Source organism: Silene latifolia, chromosome 2 (genome assembly GCF_048544455.1).
Source record: "Silene latifolia isolate original U9 population chromosome 2, ASM4854445v1, whole genome shotgun sequence".
NCBI classification, from domain to species: domain Eukaryota; kingdom Viridiplantae; phylum Streptophyta; class Magnoliopsida; order Caryophyllales; family Caryophyllaceae; genus Silene; species Silene latifolia.
In genome coordinates, this window is record NC_133527.1 from 121,642,782 (window position 1) to 121,654,875 (window position 12,094).

A 12,094-nucleotide genomic window follows, 5' to 3' on the forward strand; every position below is an offset into this window, starting at 1 on the left:
GATGAACTAATGATGACAACGATAAATAACAGATGAAATATATCAAAAGTGAATTCCAGAGATTCAATATTGAGGAATCGAACCTCTAAAACCCGAATTTGATTTTAATGACGAAAACCCGTAAATATGAACTGTAAGGGATTTAAGTCGGGAATTTTAATGAGGATTAATTAATGGTGATGGAAGATTAATAAATTACAGGTTAGAGTTATCATACTCAAATTGTCGTGCTAAAGAACAATGAACAATTGAAGACAAAACAAAAAACAATAGGACGAACAAAAGACGAAGGAAGAAGAAAGGAAGCAGGAACTGCGGCAGCCTCACGAAGAGGCGCAACAGGTGCTGCGTCCCTTCGAAGAGGCGCAGTAGTTTCTGCATCCTTTCTCGACGGTTGTCTTCTGATAATCCGTGAAAAGGGTTTTGCGACATGGTTTTACAAATCGGTTTTAAACATATTTTCGACATAAATCCTACAATTATGATTACAATAAATAAAGAACAATAATTTAAAGAGAAGGATTTACACCCTCAGACTTACATGTTTGACGAAGCGAGATTGACTAAGTTAATGTTTAGTGATGCTTGACTCGAATGTACGACGAAAGTGCCCTCTAGGAGGAAAATAAACAGATTGATTAAGTTGATTGATTGTGGAGTTGGTCAAATTGGTCGGTCATGCAAAACGAGGCTGGTACTCAGAAGGATCCGAGCTTACGTGGTCGAAAGTTAAAGCACGTAGACGCCAAAAAGTAAGAACGTGGTCTAGAATGCAAAGGGAGAAGAGAAGGGCGGACACTCGCGTGAGAAATATGTGAGACCGAAGGTCTCTATTTATACTAATCACACGGAGCAAATTAGGGTTTTCGAAGAAACTTTGGAAGTGAATCTCGAAAAGATACGAAAAATACGCAGAAAGGGACTGAGGAAGAGGCGCAGCAAGCACTGCGTTTCTTGGAAGAGGCGCAGCACCTGCTGCGTCTTTTCCGCAGTGGTTTCCTCCCGCGGAAGAAAGATTTCCGCGTTTCTATTATGGAATGGCGGATTAATATTATTTCCTTAATATTTTATATGATAATCTCGGGATATATGTTACCAAAGATCAAAATATTGGAAAATATATGGAATAGAAATATCCGGAACGTTCCAGAACATTCTGACTCGGCATTTTAAACGGTTATTAGAAAATGAAGAAATTTTTTGACCCGGACTCCAAATGTACTCTAATTACTGCCAAAACGACCGTATCGGCGCGTAGATGGCGACTATGAGGTAGACACAAGTGTTTGAGCGATCATTTGACGATATACTTACCAACTGTCATAAATCGTTCCGTGTACCAAACATGCGGCCCAATCAACATCGGGTGGCTTGCGGGCGGTGCAGAAATAAGGTATCTACAAGAAGTCATGAACAAACCGACGATAATACCCAGCTAAACCAAGGAAACTCCGAATCTCGTTCACATTCTTCGGACTTTCCCACTCAACCACAGCTCGAATCTTCGACGGATCAATCATAACTCCATCGCCAGATATCACATGACCCAAGAAGGTAACCTCCTTTAACCAAAACTCGCACTTCGAGAACTTAGCATACCATTTCTGCTTACGCAGAGTCTCCAATACAACATGAAGATGACGCACGTGCTCAGCCTCATTTCTCGAGTAAATCAGTATGTCGTCTATGAACACCACGACACACTTATCCAAATACTCGCTTCAAGTGCCTTCATCTGATCCATGAAAATGGTAGGTGCATTCGTCAACCTGAACGGCATCACCACGAACTCATAGTGGCCATACCTCGAACGAAAAGCATTCTTAGGAATGTCCTCTTTCCTAACTGGAATCTGATGGTAACCTGACCTCAGATCGATCTTAGAGAACACACTCGAACCACGGGGCTGATCAAACAAATCCTCGATACTCGGCAAAGGATACTTATTCTTGATAGTAACCTTGTTCAGCTCACGGTAGTCAATGCACAACCGCATACTACCATCCTTCTTCTTGACGAACAAAACAGGCACACCCCATGGTGAAGCACTCGGTCGGATAAAACCCTTATCGATCATCTCCTAAAGTTGCTTCTTGAGTTCCTGTAACTCAGCTGGTGCCATACGATACGGAGCTTTCGAAATAGGACCAGTTCCAGGTAGCAACTCAATCGAGAACTCTACATCTCGCTTAGGAGGAATATCAGGTAGATCCTCAGGAAAGATATCGGGAAACTCCTTAACCACAGGGATATCCTCTAACTTAGGCTCAACTGAAATGCCCTGAACACAGCACAAATAGATTTGATGACCCTTTTAACCCATGTTAACCATCTTCATCGCAGAAACCCACTTGACCGTAGGTGTAACTCTAACACCTTGATAAGAAACCCTTTAACTTGTAGGACTCTTAAGAACGATCTTCTGATCACGACATAGGAATCTAGCATCATAACGAGATAACCAGTCCATACCCAAAATCACCTTAAAATCTCCGAGTTTGAATTGGACGAGATCGGCAGGAAGGATCGCCCCTGCGATACTGACAGGTACGTCTTTGAAAAGAACGGAGCAAGAAATAATCTCGCCCGTAGGGAGGGATATAGAGGTATGAACGGATGATGAGGAAGAGAGTCCAGCACGGACGGAAAAGGATTCGGATACGAAAGACATCGACGCACCCGTATCAAAAACAACAAAAGCAGATAAAGAGTGAACGAGAAAGGTACCCGTAACTAAATCTGGATTAGCATCTGCCTCAACACGGCTCATAACGAACACACGACCAGTCTTCGGAGCATCAACCTTCGGCGCTTCTGTCTTTGGTTTCTGGGGACAATCAACAGCCTTGTGTCCCGGAGCTTTGCACGTGAAGCATGTGATAGGAGTACCAGGAGCACAACTCGTACCCGGGTGGTAAGCTTTCCCGCATCTGAAGTAAACCATATCCTTCTTGGCTTGATCCTGATCATGTGGAGAATACGGACGAGCCTCATACTTCTATTTCTTCTGGGAAGCACTGGGAGCAACATAAGGTCTCTTCATAAACTTACTCTTTGCACTCTCCTCAGCCTTGGTAGCAAGAACTTAATCATAGATACTAAGAGCATGTTCATAAGCCTGCTTAAAAGAAGTTGAAGGAATACCAGACACAGCAGTTCGGACTTTAGGAGCTAGATTCTTCTCAAAGCGACGAGTCCTTGAAACCTCGTCCATAGCCACAGAAGTAACGAAATGTGACAGCTTCACGAACTTGTTAGTGTACTTCTCAAAGGTCATGGAACCCTGCTGCAAACGAAGGAACTCCTGCTCCTTCTGCCAACGCATATCCTCGGGATAAAACCTCTTCTTTAGTGCCTCGGAGAAAACAGCCCAACCATATCCTGGCTGAACTTCCATACCAGCTCTAGCAAGAGCGCACCAGTTGTCGGCCTCGTCCTTCAGATAATAGGTGGTGATATCCACCTTCTGATCCTCGGGACATCCAGTAGCGAGGAACAGCTTCTCGATCTCTCGAATCCAAGCCTCCAAAGCAGTAGGATCATTTGCACCATCATAAGTCAGAGGATAGTGACGAGCAAAGCGATCAAACACAGTCTGATGCGGATGGTTGTTGTTGTTATTGTTGTTGTTGAGGTGATTTGTGAAACCTTCGGCCATATGCCAAAGTAGCCTCAAGTCTCCTGATGCGATCTGCATCAGATTCACCATTTTCGTTGCGGACCATCTGCAAGAACAAAATATCGTTATAAGTGGTAGAACCTAAGTACTACTCCAAACAACTACTCATACACTCTACTAACATAAGAAAACCAACAAGTCCTATTGGTTTCTACCCCCATTTACTCTCACTCCTTAACTAGGTCATTTATTTTAGTCATCAACTAAGCGAGAGTTGGGAGCGTGTTCGCTCTGATACCAACTGTAACAACCCGGATTATAAAACAAAGGAAAAACTTATATAAATTAAATATCAGAGTACGATACTAATCAAAGGGTCAAGGTGGCGGAAACACCTGACCAATCCGGTTCGCTACTAAATCCAAAACAACTATTACATTATTCAAAGGGTTCTTAAAAACGTAAAAGTAATCTCCTATTTATTATTAAGCTCGCTTCGCACATTCCTCAAGCAAGCATCATCCAGTCAACAACAATCTAAACAACCTGAGAAAGGGGGTCGACAATCAGTCGGGAGTAACTAGATGCTCTCCCAGTCATGTTTACAACAATTGAATATAAATAACAATCATTAACAACTGAAATGTAAAACCCGTAAACATGCGAGACCATGTATACTCATGAAAACCCAACATAGCTTACCATAACTTAATCAATCTTAAACGGATGCAAACATGCAAACCTAGTCCATATGCAACCACTAGACCATGAACACTTACAAGACTAGTAGCGACAAACGACCCACAACAACCTAAGGCACAAAGCTAGCATTAAAGCATAGCAAACACGGTAACACACAATCCACAGCAACAGAAGGCACAAACCTAGTAACAAAGCATAGCGAATAGAGTGAACGCCCGTTAGAGCGTATAACCACTGCCTCTAACTTGCCAAAGCGTATAACTACTGACTCTAGCTGACGGAGCATATAACCACTGACACCGCTGTGTGGAGCGTATAACCACTGCCTATATGTCTAAGACCTGGCCAGACTCTCGGTAAACCGAACGACACTCGGTGAACAGAGCGTATAACCACTGCCTCTGCTACCCCCCCCCCCCCCGAACATAGACCAACGTTAGGTCATTCTGATAGTATATAACTGATACTACCGTCATCTATACAGACTAGCAAACCACAAATGCACAGTATAACTGACTGTACTAACATCTGTGAGCAACATCACTACTCAACTCATAGGATGGTATAACTGACTATCCCACTTATCACATGAACAAGAGTAACCAAAGATATATGCAAACACAATGTCATTAAATAACTGAACACAACACAACATGTGAACAAGTATCAACCATTAAATGTTATAGTACTCCAGCTATAACTTTAACATTAACCATTCAATGTTATAGTAACCCTAACCATAACATGAACTCTGGATGCGAGGTTATAGTAACCTCGACTATAACTTCAAGATATACGACTTGAAGTTATACTTACCTCAACCATAACCTTGACACGAAACTCAAAGTTATACTAGCGTCAACCATAACCTTGAGCCATAATCCCAGGGTTACATGAGTCTCAGCTATAACCATAACTCGTGGTCCAAAGTTATAGTAGCTTCAGCTATAACCTAGATTCATATTTCCAAGGTTATACCTTAAACAGCCATAACTAGATTAACGACCCAAAGTTGCACTAACTTCAGCTATAACACTCGAATCATCATCAAGGTTATACTAGCTTTAGCTATAACTTTGGAGAGCACTCTTGGCCGCCTATCATGCCGCCACTAGGGTTTATTCATAAACCCTATTTGCGCTCATGACACCCATAATTAATGCATAAGCAACATATGATATATAATTAGGCATTAAAACAAGTACAAACATGCGAAAACATAACTAATCATGATAATAAATAATCAAACATGTACCAATCATACAAATCAATCATTAAATCACATTAATTACATCAATTGGCATAAACACAATTAAAAGAAAACACCTAGTTACCTTTTTAGCAGAAAAATCCTATAGATCGTCTTCAACGATGTAGATGTCCTCTCCAGGTGCAGTCTCCACGCCTTTATTAAATCACCACACGTGCCAAAGGGAAACGTTCCCAATTAAAACGCTAACGGTAGATATAAAACTATAAAACTATAAAAACAACGCGAAAGACGTAAAACTCACAACGAGGAAAGATAGATCCAAGAGGTATGATCCATCTAGGCACGAAAGATGATGAAGGGAGGAGGAAGGAGGCGTGGCATGAAACCCTAGTGTGGGTGGAGGCACATGGCACAAGGGAGAAGAGAGAAGCGAGAATCAGGTTTAGGATTTTGTGAGAAATAAGAGAAAAGAATTACAAGGGTTTGGTTTCCCTTCTTATTTATAGAGAAGCTCATGGGTTTATTTCAAGCTTAGGCCTAAAACTTACCCATCCACACCAAGAATCACGTGAGACCCAAGGAAAGAGCGGGTCTTCACCGTTTTCGAACCCAACGGGCTAAAAAGACAAGAGACGGATATTTTCCCGGAGAGTAAAATATAAAATATGGGAAAATAAATTAAAGAATTATATTACGGAAATTAGGGATGTTACATTGTAAGATATAGACTAACTCGATCTCATCACAATAATAAGTGCTTGCATCTAGTTGAAAACATGTTTGTATGATCAACTCCCATGAATCCCCTATAAACCCATGTCACCTTATTGCCTTTAATCAATTGTTTGCAACCTCTTTAATTGCTTTACTTTGTTTTTATTCATCTTGTTGATTAGTTTAGTTTAGCTCCTACCTTAACCCAAATTGTGACACCCTTAGACATAGCTATTTGCAATTGAGAATCCTACATCAATACCCATCCCTTGGGATCCGACCTTTACTTACCTCTTTAGTAAGAGTAGTTTGTGAAGTTATAAATATTGTTTTGGTTGGTAACTTTAGATGACGAGTTATAACCACACCATATGTACTGTTCAATGTTTGGTTTGTTTACCAATTGGGTATTAGCTATGTTTCTTTGACCCTTGTCTTTAGCGACTTGTCGTGTGTCAACAACCTGACGACACTTCTTTCGTATAATTCCAGATACCTCTATCAACTATTTTTTTTGTTGGACTTTTCTGCTGGCTTATCAATCTGAAATCTGAATATGTGAGGATTTTGGAGAAATATCAATGACTAATACACCAGATAACCGATCTGTGAGAAACAATTCAAGTCCTATGGTTATTAAAATGAAATGTGTTGAACTACCTGGTTAACTTTCTCATGTGTCCTAATTCTAGAATATGTTCCCAATCTTAGCTTCCTGTACAGTTTCGCTTACTCTCCAATCTCTCTATTTTAAATTCCTCAGAATAAGTTCTTTAAAGTAATGGCATTCGATTGATGTTCTTTGATTGCGATAATTACCTGGATTGTTGATGGGTTAAAAGGGTAGAAGCTTTTTATTAAATGTTAATCTCTATATTTTGGGGATTCGCATACAAAGAAAGAGAAGTTATTCAGATTCTTTCTTCGAGATGTTTTTGGTCTCCTTGAGATACCTTCTTGGTGTGACTTGTTTGGGTGAGAACAGTGGTGAACAAGTAGTTGTCACTGAAGGAAGAAAAGCACTATTATCTTTTAGTTTAAGAACAAAGGTCATAACTATTAAGGTTGGTTTGATAGGTAGAAGTAACCTTATTAACTTAGCCTAACATTTTATTTTTGGATTTGCCAATAACTTGAACAAGTCAATGCTTCTATTGCAGCTGGTCTTCAATTGGAGACGGAAAGAGAGAAATTTATCGGCTGAAAATGAGGTAAGTTGCCACCATTGTATTTTATTGCAAATTCTTTACTTTTTGCTTCACCTAGACCATGTTTAGAGTAGTTAATTAGGTAATTTAAGGATGATTGAGCAGGATGTATAACGAGCACGCGATACAACAAGATATTAAAACCTATCGAGTTTTATTCTTTGTGTAACTCACCTTTTTGATCTTCACCATCATACTCCCTCCTATTCCCGATAACCTTCCTTATTCATTGGTGGCACGAAAATTAAAGGTAGTTGAATTAAATAAGTTAAAGTATTGTGGTGGGGTGAAATAATTGGAAAGAGATAAGGTATTGTGGGGTGAGGTGATTAAAATAAGTATTGTTGTGGGGTAAGGTGATTAAAATAAGATAAAGTATGAGTATTGTGGGGTATTGTTGTGAGGTAAGGTGATTAAAATAAGTATAAAACTTTACAAAATAAGGAAAGAGGGAAGGTATTGTGAATAGATGAAAAAGGAAAGAGGGAAGGTTATGTAGAATAGGAGGGAGTACTTATCATGTTTAGAGTAGATTTGTTATGTTTTAAACTTCCATTAATAACCAATTTATACAAAAAAAAGGTGTTTTTGGTCATTAGAGCTTTAGATTTGTGCTCTCTAGGTAGTTAATGTCAACCACCAAATGGTCAGAATTAGAATTTGTGACAGTGGAGCAACAGTGTGTAAGCTGGAGCTAAAGCTGAGGGACACTGGAAAATGGTATATGATGGTGAAGACCCAAAAGTTGAGTTAGTCAGGAACATGAGATAGAGCCGCGCATTTTTAAAGCTGAGATTAAGAATTGATTGGGTTTTTGTTTGACTGCCAATCCCTTGCTTATTCCCTTTCCCTGGCCCCTATGGTTATATGACTAACAAATAACGTAGATGACGAGAGAGGTAATATCCATGAATAATCTTATGATGTGTCTCACTACTGTTACTTTTTGCAGTATGTGATTTAATCATGCTACATTTAGCTTAATGACTGGCACGCCATTCTTCTGAAGACGAAGATGATAAGTAGGTCATTTTTGGCTTTTTTAATCATTGCATATATCCTGAATTTTGTGAAATCCAGATGAAAAAACATGGGTTTTGATTTGATGAAATACTAATGTAGTCCTTTGCAGGTAGCAACAAGTGTTGTGGGACATGGACTCGATGTTAAAAGACATCATGTTAAAGGCAAGGCATGTAAATAGAGGTGTTACTATTGATTTTAAATTTAGCTGTCAGCTGCATCTGTTTCTAATTTTCATATTCCTGGCTGACATTTATGCTTATTTTTGGCACTTGGCTTCTTTATAAATGGGTTAAGTTACATTTACATGCTGGCAAAGAAGCTTCGTCACTATAATCTCATGACAAAGATCCTGAATTTTCATGTAAGTTGTTGGACTTTATATTCTGCATTTGATGCTTCCATTTCATTTTTTTAGTTTTCCTCCACCATTTTACATCTGTTAAATTTTTCTTGATCTTGTCATTTCTGTGGGAGGAGGAAAGAAATAAGGAGGGAGGAGGGGAAGGGATAATGATGATGGTGAGGGGAGGAGGAGGAGGAGGAGGAGGAGGAGGAGGAGGTAGAAGGAGGAGGAGGAGGAGGAGAAGGAGGAGGAGGAGGAGGAGGAGGAGGTAGAAGGAGGAGGAGGGGAGAATGGAAAGAGACATGACTTAAAGTGATGATTTTCATAACTATTGAAAAAATTTCTTTAGTTTTTAAAACCGGTATTTAGAATGTTACTTGCGGCTGAATTAAACTTTCTTATGGCATCAATTATTTGCTGTTATGGGGATCTTGTAGGTAATCATAACAATGTTGCTTAATGCAAGGGTTTATTAGTTGTTTCGTACCAAATGTTATTAGTACTTAACTAGGGATTATATGAGAAATTAAGTTTTTCAATTGATTAAAATATAGTCGGACTAAGCGGAGAAGTACATAGAGGCTCGAATATGATGTGAACACTTACTCTTAAAAGATTCCTTATATGCTTGTGTAGGTAAACAGGAGCTCAATAACAGCTGCTCAATGGAGGCAATACAAGAATGCATTCCATGCTTTTCCTAGATCATCTCTGATGAGGGTTGTTTTTTTGCAATCCTGCAATCGTGAGAGCAGTGGTATTGAACATGGGAATGCTTGCTTCTTATGATCAGTATGTAGAGTTTTTCAGGGATTCTGCTGGCTTGGGTGAAGCTTCCACTCATGTAGGTAAGATGCATCTTGTGGTTCTATTACTATACTATAATTATCTCTCCATCTCCCATTCACTTGAACACTAATTTTTAAGGGCTTTATTTTAAAGCTATTGCTCTTGTAAATTTAGTTCCAAAATTGGCGTCCTTGCGAACATGCATTCCTCAATTTATTTACGTTTTGTTTGGATACACATTGAGGGGGGGGGAGGGCATGGGAGGGAGATGGAGGGATCCATTTTCTCTCCCTTTCAAATCCTTGTAAACCAACTGGCTAACCAAACAAAGGAGTTTGGTTTCCTCCCCTTCACCGTCAAATCCTTTATCTAAACAAAGAATTAGTCTGACTTAGTTCGTGACTTTCACATTATATTTTGGAAGCTTAGAGCTATAAATAGAAGCCATAAGATCTTATACTCTCATGCATTCTTACAGTTTGTGTGGAAGTGTTTAACTCAAAGTTATTTTTATTTTATTTTATATTTTATCATTAGTACGTGCAGAGATAAAGTTTCATAAAATGTAATGAAGTTTGTAAAGGTTCCTTCAACAAATGTGAAAAGTTACATCTTTGTGTCTTTGAGGCTGGATATAGAGGTCTATGAGTCGATCATATTCTAAATACATCTTGGGTAATTATCTTTGAGGATGGGATATAGGTCTATCATATTTTAATATGCAGTTGGTTAAAATATGTAGACTTGGATTCAACACTGTTAGCTTGGGTCCTGTACTATTTCAAATGGTTGCTAGATCACATTGATATGACGAGGCTCAAAGGGCTTTGTGCGACTTGTGTCGGTTAGGGTTAGTGGTTTGAAATTTGAATCTAAAATTTGGATCCTGTTTAATTATGGAAAGTATTATATACATTGTACATCTTGCTCGTTGTTCATGTCATGAATAGGTAAATTTTTGTTGGCGTAATGTACACCATCTAAAACGTTGATCTAATTTGCTCCCTTTTTATTGTAGAAGCTACATGGCAGAAAAGGGAGAAGAGGAAAAGGAACGTTTTTAGGGATCTGTTGCTACAACAATCTCTAGGTACGGTCATTATCATGGTCTTACCTCCTAAGGATATAATTGGGGTATAAGCAACCAAAACTCTCGAAGCTGCTAAATCTGATGGCATGTTATAAATTGCTTGGATAAATGTAAATATAACATCCCGTATTTATATTTATATTCATATTTATATCCCTTTATTTATATTTATATTTATATTTTCTTATTCAAAGTTTCTTATTAATTTACGCGGGATAGTTTGAACCAAGAGACATCAAAAACCAAATCTCCAAGAATATAGGACTACAACACCAATTGCATAAATAATGGAGTAGTTAAAAGAGGTATGGTGATGTGACCATAATTGGCGCATATTTAGCCCCCGAATTAGCCTTGTTTCCATGCTTTTTAGTGCTTATTTGGGTCATTTCTTATCTTTAGTTCTTTGTTTTGCATATTCTTTGAGATTTTGATCCCTTGGTAGGAAAGGAGTAAGAATCTTGCATTTTCATGGCAAAACGAGACTAAATTGATCGAATTCAATGACCAAGCATCAAGGAGAGACAAGATTAGAAGGTCTTTGTACATATCATAGTAGAAGAGCAATGTTGAGGAAAGATCCTTGAGTCCCCAAGGAAATCCCCAAGGAATTTATGAAGAAAAGGGAAGAAAAGAAGAAGTTACTATGCTGACTGACAATCCGAGCGGATTGTCAACAATCCGTCCGTCCGGCCCAAAGACAATCCGAGCGTCCTTGCACAATCCGCTCGGATTCCCCTCAATAATCCGCCCGGATTCACCTGAATCCGCTCGGATTCCAACGGTGCAATCCGCCCGTCCCGACCCTATTCCGCCTTGGGATTTCTTCACAAAGACGGATTGTCTTCTTCAAGCTACGAAAAGAGAAGCCCTTCTCTCCAAAAATACCGGGTCCTCCTTGCTCAACTTAAAAAGTGTAATTACTAGTTTAGCCCTTAGTTAACCCTAATGCATCCTCCCTAATTTTCACTATAAATACCCCATTAGTCTAATTAGAGGAGCATGTTCCTCTTATCAATAATTAGTTTAGTTAATATCAATCAAATCTCTCTTTAATATTGTAATCAAGTATTAATCAAGTTTTAATCCAAGTTTTGGTTCTTTAATCTCTCTTTTGTTCATCCTTTATTTTGGGTAATTGGAGATTATTTGGGTTATTATTGGGAGATTAACAACCTCTCAATCAAACATCAAGTACTTCTATTATTCTTGCTTTATTATTGGAATCATTAGTAGGTATAATCTCTTAATCCCTTTTTAATTATTGCTAATTACTTTCATTTATTCATCATGTTTCGTATTGTTGGTATGATTGACAACCTTGCTAGCATGATCAACATGATAATGAGTGAGTAGTCTCTTAGCTAGGGTTAATGGGTGATTAGGGGAA

At 38.9% G+C, this 12,094-nt stretch overlaps 1 long non-coding RNA gene across 2 annotated transcripts; it reads left to right on the top strand.

Annotated features, from left to right (window-relative positions):
* Positions 1-7,347: 7,347 nt before the first annotated feature.
* On the top strand, positions 7,348-10,767 carry LOC141630154 (uncharacterized). Of its 2 annotated transcripts, none has more exons than XR_012537445.1 (5): positions 7,348-7,459; positions 8,589-8,662; positions 8,777-8,843; positions 9,462-9,673; positions 10,633-10,767. It is a non-coding gene; the product is annotated as an uncharacterized LOC141630154 (long non-coding RNA). The 2 variants fall into 2 exon arrangements; XR_012537444.1 differs by lacking the exon at positions 7,348-7,459 and adding an exon at positions 8,036-8,478.
* Positions 10,768-12,094: the final 1,327 nt, after the last annotated feature.